This window comes from Myodes glareolus, chromosome 3 (genome assembly GCF_982192425.1).
Source record: "Myodes glareolus chromosome 3, mMyoGla1.1, whole genome shotgun sequence".
NCBI lineage: Eukaryota > Metazoa > Chordata > Mammalia > Rodentia > Cricetidae > Myodes > Myodes glareolus.
The window spans coordinates 96201924-96220419 of NC_142028.1; the positions used below are offsets into that span (position 1 = coordinate 96201924).

The 18496-nt window shown below is 42.2% G+C and overlaps 1 protein-coding gene across 5 annotated transcripts in view; it reads right to left on the reverse strand.

Annotated features, from left to right (window-relative positions):
* Positions 1-14785, reverse strand: part of Fggy (FGGY carbohydrate kinase domain containing) — a 384056-nt gene extending 369271 nt beyond the window's left edge. For 3 of the 5 annotated variants that reach the window (XM_048453091.3, XM_087904857.1, XM_048453092.3), the window contains exon 1: positions 673-824. The gene's annotated coding sequence lies outside the window, so the exon portion shown is untranslated. Of the gene's footprint in view, positions 1-672; positions 825-14664 lie in introns of those variants that run through there. The other 2 variants (XM_087904859.1, XM_087904858.1) reach the window with 2 other exon arrangements.
* Between the last annotated feature and the right edge of the window lie 3711 nt (positions 14786-18496).

Below are 18496 nucleotides of genomic sequence, written 5' to 3' on the forward strand. Positions count from 1 at the left end.
AGGCTATGATTCCAGGCTAGGTCAGGGCAACTCCAAAGGCTGCTTTATGAATGATGAGTAGAACTTGGGTTTCATTTCACTTTTGTTAGGCAAAGAGCAACACGCTAGAAAAAAAAAATAGCTGTTTGGGGTGGGTGGTCGGGAAAGAGGGCCATGGCCACTGGATGGCAAAAAGAAAGAAAAATAATGAACAGAAATTCAACCTGGGCTGCACACAAGTCCTAAGACATACCTAATATCTCAGTGTAGAAGATGCCTGAAAAATCAGGTCTTTCCAAGTCCCCAGCACACGCTGCCCTGACTCCTGGCCCTTATTTATGATCAAAAGGCTGTTGCGTACGATAAATATGTATACAGTTCATGAAATAACCACCTATATAAACAATATCAGACATGTGCCACAGGAAACCACACATTTCACAGCTGATCCTCAGCAAATGTGCCAGCTGCACAAACGCCATGTGAGGAAAGACAAGAGAACTGGGTATCAGGGCTGCTTTTTGCAGAACTATTCCAGCCATCCCTAGAAGGCGGTAAATACTACAGATTCTGTGCTAAAGCAAACCCTTCACAAATTGGGCTGCCCGTATGCTCCCTTCTTCCCCCTTAAATAACCTAGTCACAGGGAGACTATTTCCCAGAGCCACATCCCCAGGGAATGGGTGATCTTACCTCACCTTGGAGTCTGCTTCTTAAAGAGCCACTCCTCCAGGGTCAGTTTAGCTGGTGACAGCCCACAGAAACTGTGTCCCAGGAGCGGAGAAGGAATTCAATGTCCTCTTTCAACACTGATCTTTGTACTCTACTGGGAACTCATGGACTCCAGCCTCGTGCAATTTAGTATTTGATTACACTGCAATCAGACTGGGAGCTAAGAGAAGCCACAAGTAAGCCTGGACTGTCCACTTCAGTCTTTAACAGGAAGGATTCACCACTCCTGGGAGTGCATCTTACATGCTTGAAGATAGTGAGAAAATGTTAAACGGCAAGGAAAGAGTCAATACAGCAATAATACCTGCTTCTCTATAGTATCCGCCAGCAATATCCAGGAACAAGTGAGAATGGCCTGCCAACAGGCACTTTCCCTCCTGAAGTGAAAGGAAATTACCTATGACCACTCTCCTCCTCAGCTTGCAGCTCAGGGGACATAATTTCTAGAGCTGTCTGATTGCCAGGAGTAGCTCAAAAGAAATACCCCCGATACTTCTTCGATTCCCACGCCTGTGGAATTTGTGCCAACTAAACAATACCTTTCGTCCAAGTTCATTTGTGACCTGGTGCAAACGTACAAGCAACGTAAGTGTGCTTTGAATGCGAAGTATGGAGTACTTGGCATGGTGTGGCATTAAAGTGTTTCTCAACCTGTGGGTCACGACCCCTTTGGGATCAAATGACCCTTTCACAGGGGTCACCTAGAACATAGAAATTTGCATTGAGATTCATACCAGTAGCAAAATTACAGGTGGGAAGTAGCAGTGAGATAGTTTTACGGTCGGGGGTCATTGCAATATGAGGAACTCTATTAAAGGGTTGCAGCATTAGAAAGGCTGAGAGCCACTGCAGTGAGGAGAAGGGACTAATCAGAGTCCCTCCCCAGGCAGGGGCTGAGAAGCCCCTGGAAGGGAGCACAGGCTTTTACCCACGAGCCATGCCCAGCACTCACCTACAGCACAGGGCCTGGCCCAGTGCAGGCAAAAGGAGGGAAAAGGAGAACAGGGAGAAAGAAAAGCAAAAATTGTTCTTAGACAACAAATAGCTACCAGAATTCCTGCCCAAGAAAAGCCCACAATACAGAGATGGAACAGAAAATGAAAATGTCCCTTCTCAGAGACCAAGACAAATTCAAACTACTAAATAAAAACAAAACATGTAGCAACAAAACCATCTGTCTACAATGAAAGTCACCCACTCACCCCTTGAGTGATCAGTCACGTGCCCAACTGTGAAGACCTAAAGACACTGAATACCAGAGCCTCGCCTGTGAATCCCACAGCAGAGAGATCGTCAAGCCCCTTCTAGACACCATGCAACAAGAGAAAACACCACCCATCACTGTCATTGTTTCTGAGCTCAGCGGTTCTTTAGAGAAGCTCCAAGCAGGAACACAGATGTTATCCTAAGAAGAGAGGCAGGGTTGCATCTTGACATGGGAGCATATGGGTCCTCCTTGGCATTTCTCTATCACTAAGGCACAGTACAGAGAAGGTCCAGCCCAACCAAGGAACTCATTCAGAAATTGATAGGTGGATGCACCACTGTGACAGAAAGAAAAGCGACATCCTTATCCCAACGGGCTGATTCGGGGAAAGTGCTTTAACACGCATCTCTCTTTCCAGCACAAAATGATACAAATTCTGTACTCCAAGTGACTACTGGGAAGACTAAGAGAAGAGGTGAGCACAGAAAGGATTCGGAAAGGGGCAGTTCCTTTAGAAAGAAACAGTACAGCGTCACCAAGAAGTCAGGGTCCAGCAACTCAAAACGATGCTCAGACCGACTCACCACAGCTCCCAGCACAGCATCTCCTCCAGACTTCATGACCCTTTATTATGTATTGTCAAAATTAACAAGACCCAAAGTCTGCGCATCTCAAAGAACGGCTACACAGAGCAGCCATTTGAAACAGAAGCTGTGGCACTTCACAATGGACTTCAGACCTTCACAACTGAATGTATTTTTAGGCACGTATCCACCATAAAAATTGAAAAATCCATGACAGAGTTAGACCTAAAAAAAACAATTAGCTTTACATCTTCTAAGTCTATATCTTCTATTACTTATATTTATTATTTACCCTTCTTTCTTTTCTACACGTATAATATACCCACACACACATTTGTTTCTGTAAATATTATATGTGTGTGTATAATATATATATATGAAATTTTGGTTTGCGATGGTTTTTATTTGCAAGTTTTTTATAACAAAGTTTATATAAAATACATATTACCTATTATTAGATCTTATCATCATACCTAAAATCTCTTTTCACGCACACAGACACAAAGCCCAGTGATTTTTTTTTCTATGCCAGTATATGACAGAAATGAGACTGAAAAAGGAATTATCCTGAATTGTGTAATAAGTAGTCACATGTTGCTGTGGACTGGGAGTTTATGTCCTTTGCATGGTGGGCAGAGCCTTTAGAGATGAGATCAGGACACTCATACATGGGGCCCAGGAGATACTTCAAGCAAAAAATCTAATGTGCCTCGTAAAACTGCAAATAGCAGCTAAGTGGTTCCTCGCATCTATCCTACTCAGCTTTTCTCCGAAGAATAGAGACCTTCGTTACTGGTGCAGGGGCTGTGATTCACTCCAGAGGAGAACTCAGGGTTCTTCTACACTTTGAGGATCTTTCTGTTTTGTAACGAGCCATTTATTTTTTAAAGATAAATGCAGGGTAACAGGAAGTGTTCCAGTTAATGTTTCTATTGTTGTGATAAAGGTCATGACCAAAAGCAGCGTGGGGAGGACAAGGTTTGTTTGGCTTAGCTATCTAGGCTCACATTCCCAGAAGGAAAGCCAAGGCAGGACTTCAAGGCAGGAACCTGGAAGAAGGAACTAAGCTGACTGTTAATTAACTGGACTGGTCCTCACGGCTTACTCAGTCTGCTTTCTTAAACAACTCAGGACCACTTGCCCAGGGGTGGCTCCACCACAATGGGCTAGACTCTCCCACATCTGTCCTTAGCCAAGAAAATGCCCTACAAACTTGCCTATGGCCCACTGATGGAGGCATTTTCTCAATTTAGGTTTATCTTCCCAGAAAACTCTACTGTGGAGGTTTAAATGAGAATGGTCCCACAGAATCATATATGTGAATGCTCAGTCTCCAGTTGCTGGAGTGGATGAGGATGCTGGAGTGGCCTTGTTGGAGAAGGTGTGTTATCATTCTCTCTCTCTCTCTCTCTCTCTCTCTCTCTCTCTCCACACACACACACACACACACACACACACACACACACCTCGTTTGTGGATACGATGTAAACTCAGCTACTGCTCCAGCACCACGCCTGCCTGCCTGCCTGGCTATGGCCATTATTCTTCCATGATGGTCATGGACGAACCCTCTCAGTGAGTCACAAGTTAAATGCTTTCTTTTATTACTCGCCTTGGTCATGGAGTTTTATAAGCAATAAAATAGTAAGCTAATACATCTAGCAAGTGTCAAGCTGACGAAAACATGCCTAAGGTCAAATGAACGGTTCATCTCCTAAGGTTGTCGTGAATAAACCCCTCACACATCACGAGACAACCCAATCCTCACCAACAAACTTTTGCTTAGAGCAAATGAAACTCTGGATCTGCCATGTCCTCTTCAGTAAAAACCTTGTTCATGATTTCTGTCGCCACCACTCCTCCTCCTCCCTTCTTCCTCTTGCCCTCCCCTCGCATCTTCCATACAAACCTTGTGCTCTAAAAGAGCCCTCGCCTGCTTATAAACCTTCTTTTCTTGCCCCCATGACCTCTGTAGCGGGGTGAAAGGCTATAATACCCATTACCGCATACGTGGCTTCTCCCATTCACACACAGAGGAAGCTAAAACTGAAGGATCAGCCACTTGAAGAAGATTTCAAGATCCAGTGTAGGGGGCAGAGACCATGTTCAAATTAATGTCTAGACCCCCTACTACTGGTGAGGCCTCGGGCACCAATCAAACTTCCTTGACCCAAGTCTTTATTCTGAGGGGCGTTCTTAGACAGTCGTCATAAATGAGAAAGGCCTTCTCCATTCTCTGATTAGCAAATGCTGCCTTTACAGTCCTTATTTTATTATTTTTGTGTATGGGCATTTTGCTTGCATTTTGCTTATATATGTCTGTGTACTGTGTGCATGTCTGATACCCACGGTGGCCAGAAGGAAACATCAAATGCTGTGTGACTGGAGTCACAAATGATTGTGAGCCATTATGTGAGCGCTGAGAACTAAACCAGTGTCCCCTGGAAGGACAGACAGGACTAACAGCCAGGCCTCTTACCCTCTGAGCCATTGTCTTAGCCTGATAACATATGCCAATAAATCTTACTTCCTTATATTTACAGAGAGAAACAAGGTAATATAATATGGCAATACGGGGGATTAATGAACTGTGAGGTTGGAATGTTGTCAATCCATTAAGTAATCGAATAACTTGTTAAATAAAAAGAACTAAGGCTTCTCTTCCTTTAAAGAGTTCCAGAAGTATTGTAGTACTTTAAGACAATTTTGAGGCCATTCCTGAGTGCCTTAGTACTTCCCCCTCCCTCCCTGGGAATATGTGCACATACTGAAATGTTGGGAACTTTCCATCTCTTAGGACCTTGTGGATACTCTCCAAATAGAACTCTGTTTCTAGAATTGGGACAAGATAACCCACAGATGTCCACCAATGTTTTGATGTGGTCCCTGGAAAGGAGTCGGAATGAACCCCAGATGTTCCCTGTTGTCTCGCCTGATCTGACAACCGATCTCCAGCCCTGGCTCAGACCACTTGTTATTAGAAGCCCCCCTGAATAAGCTAATCCTAATAATTGGAAAATTGCCCCCAAGTCCCCCTCCTTATTTCTATGGATTTTCGCTTTAAAAATGGCTTGTAACAGGCATTCGGGATCCTTGGCATTGAATGCTAAGTGACCCTACTGCAGTAGAATTAAAATCCTCTTGCTTTTACATCAATTGAGGTATGAAAGTGTATTCTTGGAGTGACTCCTCCTCAGTAGTTGGACTCTAGGGTTCAACAGTATTATAATCAACAGTGGTGGTGTGAATGAGAACATCCCACATAGGTTCAGATGTTTGAACATGGGGTGCACAATGGGTGTCACTGTTTGGACACACTACGGAAACTTTAGCAGGTGCAGTCTAGTCTTCCTAAAGGAAGTGCATCATTGAGATGGCCTTTAAGAGCTTACACCCTGCTCTGTTTGCAATGCATTCTCTCTGATTTGTGATTAGAGTTGAAGATGTGGTCTCTGAACTTTCTGCTCTCATCCCACCATGCCTTCCTCTGATGGTTCCGAGAGAGAGAGAGAGAGAGAGAGAGAGAGAGAGAGAGAGAGAGAGAGTTTTTGTGAAATAGTCCTAGCTGTCCTAGAACTCATTGCGTAGACCAGAGACCAGGCTGGCCTCGAACTCACAGATCCACCTGCCTCTGCCTCCCGAAAGCTGGGACTAAAGGTGTGCACCACCACCGCCCAGCCTTCCCCTGGAAACTTAAACCAAAATAAACTCTTCTGTGAGTTGCTAACTTACAGTAACTAAAGCATCAACCATTCTGTGTATACCGCACTCCTCTTGGTGACTGTCCTACTCCATGACAGGGAGCCAACTTCAATAGGAAGGAAGGGGAGAGGATAGAGTCCACCCAGATGAGTATCCATGGACCCCTCACAGGGTCTCCCCTTCTCCAAACCCTACTGACACCCATGTTTACCGTAGGCTTGGATTGAAGATCTCTTGTTGCCTAGAAGTAAGAAAACGTTTGAACTGGCACTAAGTGGGGTGGGTATCCTATCCTAAACGCGAAGTCATTTTATTTTAATTCCTGATGTGCCCTACAGCTACAATATGGAAATGATAAGCAAACATGAATTGCTTTCACATATACTCCTCTTTCTGGGAAATGAATTCCTGACCTTTATTTGAATTACGAATAACTTAAATATATATGCAGTTTCTCCCCTATCACTTTCCCCTTTGAGAGGCTGCTGTTGATTTGCTAACATAATTAACTGCGAAATCATTTTCTACAGAACCAGTCCTTCAAAGTAATGCCATAATCATTAGCATTTTGGCTGAAATCCACAGGTTTTCCCAGAAAGTCACTCAAATTAAAACAGCAGAAGATCCCACCAACCTTAACGAGGATGCCAGACAGACATCTCAGGCAGCCTCAGCGAAAGCCACAAAATCCATTCTGCACAACAAAACGCCTGCCTCAGACAAAGGCCAGAATGGCTGTGGTCTCTGGTCTCATTTCATGTTTACCTGTTTCTGAAATGGTAGTGATAAGGCCAAAGTAGAAAGGACTAAAGCCTTGTTTCTCAACCTGTGGGTCACAGGGGTTGCATAGCAGATATCCTGCATATCAAACATTTACAATACGACTCATAACAGTAGCAAGACCAGTTGTGAAGTAGCAGTGAAATAATTTTAATGAGAAACTGCTTTAAAGGGTCACAGCATTAGTAGAGTGGAGAACCACTTTAGGCCCTAATGGATCAGTTATTTATAAACTAAAACAGCCTGCCACTCCTCACACACGCCTGTCAGGATTATCCTGGGCTAAATTACCAACATCATCAGGATTATCCCAGGCTAAATTACCAACAAAAATGCAGCTGGGATGCCGCTTCTCCACAGGCCCTTCTGTCTACTTCTCTACTCTAGACCTTACCCCTCCCCGAGATCACCCTCTTTATACCCCCACCCTGCAGAACTGCCAGTTTGCTGTCTTTGACCTTAGTGTTTCCTTTTCTGAAAGAGAAATACCAAGTGTACCGTTCACACAGAGAGAAATCAGACGAACATAGGCATCTCCAGCCTCACGAGCAGAGAAGGGTGATAAATTAAAACAATACTGAGATAAAATTTCAACGTAAAAGATTAGCAGGCATTAAGACTCTGACAATACCCACTTTCAGTTACAGCATGGACAGGTACATTCTCCCTGGGATAGCAACTCACTCAGTCATTGGCGGAATGATTTGGCAATACCCGTCAGCTTTCACCGTCTACCTTCACTCAACAGTTCCACTTCCAAGAACGGATGAAGCATTGGTTCACTTAAAAGCTACACAAAAATGCCCAGCCTAACCCCTTTTACAAATGCAAGTGTACCCTTGCAAGAAAAAAAAAAAAAGGAGGAAATTAACACCTGTTTATTGAGAAGGGAGATTTTTTTAAGGCTAATATATTTTAAAAAGAAAAAGAAAGAACGGCAGAAACATGCTGAATCATATAGTATTAACTTAAAAAGCAAATTCTGCCAAGCCCGGTAGCTCACACCTACAATCTCAGCTGATCTGAAAGGCTGAAGCAGGAGGATCAGTGTGAATTCAAGGCTAGTCGATACCACTTAGTGAGTACCAAGCTAACCCTACAGAATGAATCCCTGTTTAAAAGACCAAAATAAACAAGCAAGGAAACAAACAAACAAGCTCTTAGATTATTTGTTATGATCCCTTTGCATTGTCTTTTAAAGGAATAGAGCCTTAAGTTGGCACGGTAGTGCATATCTGAAACATTATTACTCAGGATGATCATGATTGATTATTAGAGTATTATTAGAATGCTGTTCATGCTACCCTTGTCCTCCACAAGACAGTGCAGAGGCTAGGCAAGCTTTGCTGGTTCATAACGTCAATGAATACTAAGTCTTCTATTTCCCTTCCCATTGATGAGGGCCCACTGGGTACAATATAACTAGATGAAATGAATCAAGGGTCCATGCATCCCATCATCACACAATAATACCAAAAACAATATGTTCTTGAAGCATAACAGCACACATGTAAAAATGTCATAGGAAAATCCATTATTTTGTAGGCTCACTAAAAATTTGATGTGTCATTGAGGGGAGAATAGAAGCAGCCCAGGAACCCTTACAAATTCAGTAATCTTCCTCAAATTCATGTTCTTCTCTAGGAGTCCAATAGAAAGCAATGTTCCCTGTGTTTTTAACAATTGCATTCACATGCACCTATGTTTTTCTTGACCTTATTTATTTTTAAGCTGACCCCCACCATCCTTATGAAGGTTTCCTGTGGCGACCAAGGGTGCCATAAACTTAACCCTAGCCAAAGGCCATGCTAATCTTGCCTACAATCCTGGAGTGCCCACAACAGCTGGACCCAGAACAACGCTTCTGAGAGGTGAGGGACCTTCCAAGATCCCAAGGGTCTTCAACAATCTGCTCTTCCCACCCATGTCACAAGGCAATTTTTAAAAATCTTGTTAGACTTACTCTAACAACAAAGTTGCACATAATTCTATTATCTCAGAATTTGGTAAACAAATTGAGTCTGATCTGTCTAAATCCCTCTTGATTTGAAAAACTTTTTCTATCTTTGACTTCCATGCCCACCCGCCCCCCCCCTTTCCTAATATCTCTCCCAGAGCCAGTTAGCAGAACCCAAGTGGCTCAGTGTTTGGCCGTGTCTGCAGAGGACTTTAGAGCAACTCAACCACAAATCTAGCTAGATAGCCAAGGACGAACAATCAATTCAAACTAAATAATCACTCCTTTCCCCAGCCCTCCCTAAACCCAGCCCATACAAACAGCATTGTATAAGGACCCCCTCTCTCTGAACTCCACTGCATTGACTGAGCGATCCCTGCAAAGGATGATTTCCAAGTAAAGATTGCTGGAGAAAAGTATGTTGCGTCTGGATAAGAAATATAATTTTCCTTTATACATCAAGCCCATTTTTCCCCCAAACACACTATCCACTCTTTCCTTCTACTCACGAAGTATGTTAACTCCATTCAGGTACAGTTCTACCATTCAGACCTCCAGGTAGTCAATCTAACCTCATCCTTTGCATAATTCCTTTTCTAAAAACAAATCTATTTCTACAGCATCTTACATTTCTTTCTAATACACGTCTTTTACCATGATCCGCCTGGCCCTCTAGAAAGTTCTTCATTATTACTGGTGTGTTGGTACTTCAAAAGCCCTTCTTCTATTGGTTACTTCTATATATTTTATTCAAAATTTGTAGTTTACAACTTCTATTTCCAACCAAAGTAAAGTTATAGGACCCATATGACCTACACTTTCATATCTAGTGTTGTAACTCACACAGGCCTAGGCAGAATACAGAATACTGCTCAGAGTCCAATTGGCAAAGCATAAAACAAGATTCCAAAGGGTGAAATTGTTTCCAAATAACTTACACATGCCCATGAACAAATCTCAAATGTATTCATAAAAATACAAGGAGAAAAATAGCACTAATGGTGTAAATACATAGTGGCTACTACAAACAAAACAAAAAAACAAAACAAAACAAAAAAAAACAGGGTTGGGTAAATGTCTCAGCAGGTAGGAGTATTTGTTGCATATGTATGAGGACCTGAATTTGAATCGCCATCATCCTAGGTTTGTCTGTTTCTTTGTTTGGGGTTTCTGGTTTTTGTTTGTTTGTTTAAGGCCCAGCATTGTGAATTAATAACAGACAGATCCTGGGAACTTGAATCCTGGCTGAACTTCTAAGTCAATAAGACAGAGTGATAGGACACCTGATGTCCTCCTCTGTCCTTCAGACAAGCTCTCATAGGCACATATATCTGCATGTATACATGTACACCCATACATGTACAACCACCTCCCCAACACATACACACAAATTACCATGCCTACAAAGAAACAAGAGCGAAAAAGCCAAAGTGAACAAAAAAAATAAGTAAAACAATGGTCAGCAAGATAGTATTGACAGACACAATCAGTAATCAGCGGGAAAAACTGTCAAAATTGTATTTTATGTTCCAAAAATCTAGAGGAAAAATAAGGTAAAAAAGTTCAGAGGTAAGAAATGCAAAGAACATTCTAGGTTGCTGAAATTCAGAAACTAAGTAATGTCTGCAACGAAGAACTAATTCTATAACATTACAGAATTCAAGCAAAAAAAAAAAAACCAGAAAAATATTTGTGAACTTCAAGATAATACAATAGAAACTATCCAAAATGGAATTTAATATTATGTGCACATGAGTGGAGATGTCTGAGAAGGGCAACTCACTGGAGCTGGAGTTACAGCCAATTGTGAGCTGCCCAACATGGGCGCTGGGAACTGAACTACTGTGGAAGACCAGCAGGGACTCTCAAACACTGAGCCATCTCTCCAGCCCCAACAGAAAGATTAAAGTGGAAATACAAAACAACTTTAGGAGGTCAAAGGACATATGAAATGGGAGTTCTAAAAGGAGGTAAGAAAAAGCAAAGAGTCAACAGAAATATTATAAGATACAATGATCAAAACCTCTCCAAGTAAGATGAATGCCCACAGATCAACCTGCTGCAGGCAAACTATCATTGCTACTTTCTTCCTAGGTGATCCTGCCAGGCTAACAACTAAAATGATGTAATAGATGATGTAATAGTTCCCAAAGAAGAAATGGGGCAAGAATGCTACTTTAAATTAACAATAGTTGAAAACTTCTCAAATCCTGTGAAAAATGTGGATATTCAGGTATGCGAACCTCAAAGGCCTACAAAGATCTCAGACATGCTCTATCCAAAGAGGACTACTTAGGTACATAACTATATTGTCTAAATAAACTTTTTTGAAAGTAGCAACAGAAAAAAGAATTTCACATACAGAGACGCCTCCATTAGAATACTAGTGTATTTCTCAGCAGAAACTTTACTGATGGAAAGACAGCAGAATGATATAATCAGTGCATTTTTTTCCTTTCTAGAAAAAAAAATTCAGCAAAAGTGTCCTTTATTAATGAATGAGAGATAAACAAGAAAACTAGACCTGGCATTTCGTCATCCACTGGTAGATCCGTCTGAAAGATACCTAAGCAGGATCTTCAGGTCGAAACAAAAGGATCATAAATAATAACGTTACAATAGGTTACAGGAAAAACTCACTAGTAAGGCAGACATAGAGTCAATGTCAGAATACGCTAATAGTATAACAAAGGCAAGCAAATAATTTTTATCTCCAGTATAATAGCTACTAGACGACAAAAGTATTAAAAATAACAACTACAATAATTTAGTAACGGATGCACACTACATTAAAGACATAAATTGTGACAGTTTTCATATGTGGTTCATCTGGAGATCCAATGTACAGTATGGTGATAGAGTTGGCATTATATTCTGGAAATTTGTTCACAGATCAGAATATAAGAATTTTTATCACCAAAGAAAAAGGATGCTATATCAAATGTTACATGTGTTAGCTGGTTTGCCTGTAGCAATGATTTCAAAATGTACACATATATAAAACCTATCGTTTAAATTGACTAGTTTTATTCTGCATCTGCCAGCTTTAGTTAATATACATATCTATGGCTATATTAGCTATATAATATATATTATAGATTATGTGTAAATCTATAATATTATCCATAATATTATAATCTATAATATTAAAATAATCTTATAATCTATAATCTTATAATCTATCATATTATCCGGAGATATGGATATTAACATATACTATTGGTATATCTGTGAGAATACTCCCAGAGAGGATTAACTGAGAGCAGACCCACCCTGGACATGGGTGGCACCCTCTCAGAACCGGTGTGATGGAAGAGGAAAAGAGAGGGAGACCACTAGTGAAGCATATTCTTTTTCTTTCTCCCTTTCTCCCCTCCTGGCCACCATGGTGTGAGCTGTTTCTACGAGGATGAACTGACATCATGAGCCCGAATACCGTTTCCTCCCTTCAGTTGTTCTCCTCCTGGGTTTCTCACAGCAACGGGAAAGCCTCAGAAGCACAGATCTCTCGTCCTTTAGATCAAAATGGCTTTGGATTTGTCATCCCCTCACACACAACTTTAGACCCAGGTGACTTCACTGTGGAGTTCTGCTAACCAAAGAGAGGATAGATAGATTAACTCCACGTCCTCCAGAATACCAAGAAGGAAAAAGCACTCCCTAACAAAAGCACTCCCTAACTCATTCTGTAAGACCAAAAGTTAGTCAGAGAACATAACTCAGAAAACACAAGAAAGGAAAATTATAAATCAATATCCATGATCAACAATGATATACAATGCTTAAGATCTCAGCAAACGGAATCTAGACTATACAGTGAATTGCCTGTCAGTTATTCCTCAACAGAACCTCCTCTATAACTATGACACCACCTCTTCCTGTGATCGGCATCAGTGTTAAGTGATATCTATGTACAGTCCAGGAAAACAGCCATTTCAGACCATCTCATTGCTGGGAATCCAAAGATAGGGCTTTGCTGAAGTGGTGGTGATGGTATTGGTGGTGGGTGGTGCTGGTGCTGGTTCTGGTGGTGGTGGTGGTGGTGGTGGTGGTGGTAGTGGTGGGTGGTGGTGGTGGGTAGTGGTGGTGGGTGATGGTGAAGGAGGAGGTGGTGGTGGTGGGTGCAGGTGGGTGGTGGTGGTAGGTGGTGGTGGAGGTGGTGGTGGAGTTGGTGGTGGTAGAGGCGGTGGTGGAGGTGGTGGTGGGTGATGGTGGTAGGTGGTGGTGGGTGATGGTCGTAGGTGGTGGTGGGTGATGGTGGTAGGTGGTGGTGTTGGTGGGTAATGGTGTTAGGTGGTGGTGATGATGATGGTGGTGCTGGTGGAGAAGGTGGTGGTTGTGGTGGGTGTGGAGGTGGTGGTGGTGCTGGTGGAGAAGGTGGTGGTGGTGGTGGAGCAGGTGCTGGTGGGGGTGGTGATGGTAGTAGGTGGTGGTGGAGGTGATGGTGGTGCTGGTGGAGGAGCAGGTGGTTGTGGTGGGGGTGGGGGTGGTTTTAAAGATAGAGCAATTGCTGTGATTTTAAGTGAAAGTTTATGAACAAGAAATTAAATTCCAGAAGACACGGCTCATAACAAAACTAATCACAGTCTAGATGAGAGGCTGGCCTCCTTCACAAGGACACTCCATCCTCTGGGTTTTTCCCATCCCCGACATGCCTGATTTGACTTTCTAATCCTATGTCACCACAACAAAATCATCAGTAGACCCTTCTCATCCCTATTTTCCACCCCCAGGCACCATAACAGCAGGTCCCCTGGGGCTCTAGCTCACACAACCAGGCCGAGGTCACTGAGTCAAGGCCAAGTCTGAGGGTGGCACTAACAGGAGACTCCAGAACTCAGAGTGGAGTGTCAGCACTCCCAGCTAGTAACTGAACAGGGAAACATTGGGACTCACACTTTGCTCACAATAAAGACCAGAAACACTTTTTTAAAGAGCAAGAAAATGAAACAAAAGGCAAATCTATCATTTAAATCGAGCCACAAACTAAGACTTTAATTCTTCCTCACTGATTTGCTACTTAAAAGCAAAATCCGGTGGGGCTTTTCAACTCGCACTTCACACATAATCTAAGAATGATGGCCTTTCAGCATCTATGGCCATAACTAGACATTTAATTAAGGGAAAAAAATAGCGCTAAGATATAACAATGCTTCGATGAAGGGCCAACGACAGGGGAGTTCCCCTCAGTGCATCATCTCCGTCCTGAAAGGGACATGAAGTTCATAAAAATGAAAGATGCCCCCTAGACCCTTCCTGGCCTACACCTCTGTAAACAAGATGGCATTACCCCATCTAAACTGAAGTACACCCCAAACATTATCTACGGCTGCTCAGCTTCTAAAGCCATAAACAGCACCTATCTTGAAAAACCTTGCATTGCCAAACTTGAAAGACTAAAAATGTTTGGAGAATTGCCTGTAAATTGTGGGGCCTGGGGAGAAAGAAAAAAAAAACGATTTTATTAATAGTACCCGGATCAGAGTGAGAGGGCTTTAAGCCCCAGACATCTGTAGGGCAGTCTTAGGGATCCAGCAAAAGCTGTACTCTCCCTTGGGCAGGACACCTCACCAGAAGGCATAAGAAAGTGAATCGTCAGCCAATGCTTTGGCTGGTGTGAGACCCAAACGTGAAGGAGGGAAACATCTAAGAGGCTGGAGAAGCTTTCCTTGGAGGAGCCGGCGGAGAGCGTGCCTGCAAGAGCCCCTGGGAGGGTCACTTACTTGTCCAATATGAAATCACATTCTAGCTAGCAGGCCAGCAGGCCACCACGTACAGCCGCAACGCACCCAGCGGGGCGGGCCAGGCACACTGTGACTCCGCCTGCTCCGGTCCAGCCCCTCCAGATGCCTTTGTAAAACGCACCCTGATTGGTCTTTTGAAACGGGAGCCAGGAATGGTCAGTGCTTTTAAACCCTATCTCTTCCCTCTATTGTGCAAGTCCGGGTTCGCAATTAGGTTCAAACTCCTCCCTCGGATCCCTCTCTGGCTTTTAAAGGCGCCTCGGACACGGAGTCTAGCCTGTCCTAGAGATACACTTTGAGTGCCATACACCCTGACTTATCCTACAGTATGCGATGACTCTTTCCTGTCGCCCTCGCCCGAGCACCAGCACCGGCTGGTGTAAGCTTACAAGTCCTTGAACCCTTTGTGCCTGGTCCTAGTCAGTTGCTTTACAGGAATTCTCTAGCTTTATCCTGTGGAGCCTTTGAAGTAGAGATTACATTGTAAATCTAGACGGGTGATGGGCCCCCGCCTTTGAGGAATTAACAGGCTGGTTAATACTGTTTTTTCCAGTAAACTATATGTTATCCATCCTCATTCCTCTGGGGATACTGAGTCCAAAACCTATTTGGCTTTTTTTCTGGAACAAATACCAATAGCAATGAGAATTCCACCCCGAGCTCTAGTCTGTGCTGTTTCCGAGGTTCCTAGGGTGAGGGAATTTGAAAGACTTTAGCAATACTGTATCCAAAAGCTTTCTCACTCTACAAATAAACAAACAACAGCAAGAACAAAAGAAAAAAAAATAAGGCGGAAAAGTGGGGAGTTTTCCAAGATTGTGAAGGGCAAATCTTCTTGATAATTAACAGTGACTTCCTTAATCGGATCCGATGTATTTATTTATTGTGTTAAGACACTGTTCACACAGCCTGAGATTAAACAAGTGATCTCTCTTGATTAGACCACTGCCTTTGTCCTGACCCCAACTGGAAGTCTTGTGTTGGAGTTTTCCTACCACACCATGATTGTTCACTTTGTCTTCCCAACCATTCAAAGAACTGCCTGTAAAATCTCAGGTCTGCTTAGTAACGTGGATCAGTTGTACAACAGGGATGATTATAAGACCTGGCTGTCTTTCTTTTTAGAGCATTACGAAGAACCAATTAAGTACCAGGCATACAGATATTTTGCAAAAGGTCAGATGACTTATATGCATAATACATTGCTCCAGTTCTTCCTTAGTAGAATTCAGAAATGGAACGTGCCTGTTGCATCATGGACTCTACTTAGAGGTGAAAGTGTGAAGGATCTCCTCTTGGCTAAAGATAAATTAGTGTGTTGGCCAGTATGGATAGCTGTTTCTAGGCTTTGGGGTAGTTTTTATTTCCTTTCTCTTAAATAGCCAGTACTGTCAATAGTAAATAGCACAGTGACTAGAGCTACAACAGCCATTCTAAACAATGAAAGGATCTTGGGATAAAAGCCACACAGAGAAGAGAAACAAGGTGAAAACACATGGGTTCCTAATCCAGCAACCAAGTCTCATTCCAAACTATTAAGAAACTATTAATAGTCCTTAATTAATTAATAGTTCTTAATTAATAAATTAATTAATAGTTCTTAATAGTCCTATGGACAATACTTTGATTTTGTATTTTCTGTCATATGTGATCAAATGTAATCATGATTAGTCTCTCTTTTCCCATGAAAACCTTACAAAAAAACATACAAAGTGGGAGATACAGAAACAGGCCCAGGAAGTATAAATAAATTGCTCAATTCTATTCCTATATTGGAAGACTCTGCTGGGCAAGAATCCTGCCTTCTACTCTGTCACATCAGTAACCAACAGCATTCTGCAATAGCAAGTGTTAGAACATGCTTGTTTTCTTTTTCCTGAAACTTAGATTCCTTTGGGCCTCCCTTAAACTTGACTCTGTAGAAGAAACAGGTTCCTTTACACATTATCTCTTCTAAAGCCATGCTCTTTTGTGGGAAAAAGTAACTGGAATAGTTCTCTGATGATCAAGAAAGTCACCACAGAAAGAAACCCACCAACAGAAAGGGTTCCTAAGACCTCCAGCCTGACCGCCACCTTATGTAAAAAGAGGGAGCAATATTTTATATGCATGGCCTCTAGTTGGTTCAGCTTTCATCTCCGAAGGGTTCACTTTAAAGACTGGGAGATGATCCAGCTTACTTTGTTGTTTACACACTTCCTACTACTTGGGAGAAAGTGGAGGCAGGGAGTGTGGAAGGGGAGGAGAGATCACATTTGTGATCTGCTGGCCACAGCATGTACCCAGATTCCCGAGGATTGAGCAGCTTGGCCAGTATCATTATAAAACACTATAAGTCAAATTGCTGAAATGAAGGTGGGGACCTCATGTTGGAGCCAGAGAGTCTAAATGAATGTTAAGTCCTAAGGTTAGATTCGATTGTCAGCACCAGTCTTCTCTTCTAGGTTCGAACTGCTCCCCCATTACCACTTCCAAATCTTTCCTTGGAACCACCTAGCCTAGCTTACCATCTGTCTCTTTCTCCCCTAACACCACCCGATCACTACCTCCACAGTCTCTTGGCTGTCACTTATTCTAATAAAAGTGAAACTGTGTGAGGAACAAGAACAACATACAATCCTGAACCCCAATGCATGGTTTTTGCATTGAATCAAAGGGACTCCAGAGCAATCTGATGACAAGATGGGACTCTGGGTTGTAGAAAGGGTGGCCAGAGATAGCTGCTAGGAATGAATGCCCAAATCTCTGAGACTGAGTCCAAAAAGAAGTCCCTGCGGCCCATCCACACATAGAACCCAGGAGACAGACTTCTACTGTGTCACCCTCTGAAACATCATTTCCAAATGGCAATTTTCACGCTAGCATTTATGGAAAGAAATAATACACCTTGAGTACTTTATAAAGTGCTGTCTATGCCACAATATGGCTGAGAAGCAAAGAGGAAAAGGTTACATGCGGAAGGCAGCAACTGCACGGGGTGACCTTCCTTCATAACTCTACTTTCAGAAGATCTCACTCACTCCAAGAAACCAGCATTAGTCCCATTGAAACATGGTGTCTTCAATGACATAACTACCTCCCAAAAGTCTTCACATCTTATAGGTTCGACCAGTTGTCAACATCATCACATTGGGGACCAAGTTCTCAGTGTGTGAATTCTTCAAAGATTAGCTTCAAACATATCTAGATCATAGCAGACACACACATATGAAGTCATGTTCACACTTATATTATCTAGTACAGTCACACAAATACAAATTAAACTGTGATACACAAAGATAAACACAGACACACAGATATATAGCTATACTGATACAAATCACACAACTACATGTATACCTGAACACACACTCATATCTATAGATGTATAGTCTTATATTACCATTCTGTACTCACATTATCACACACATGGAAATACATAAAATTATATATAGACACACAAGCACATAAGCTTAGAGACACACAGAGGCATGTGTACACATATAAACACACTCATACGCATATACAGACACATACATGACTATATAGCATCTTAAACCCAAACAATCCTTCATCCATTTAAGTGGCAGACTCTATTAACAGATGCTTTACAGGGTAAAGAAGAATGAGTTCACTTTTTGCAAATGTTCATTTTCTACTCATTAATTAGTTAATATTTGACAACAATATATAGAAATAAAATGATGACAAATACACTCAGAAATGATGGTGGCAGAAGGAATGTACACTATCTGAGTCTTAGCGTCCATCATTATAAAAATTGATGATTTTTAATGCTACTGCAAAATATGAAATCAGTGCCTCTGGTACT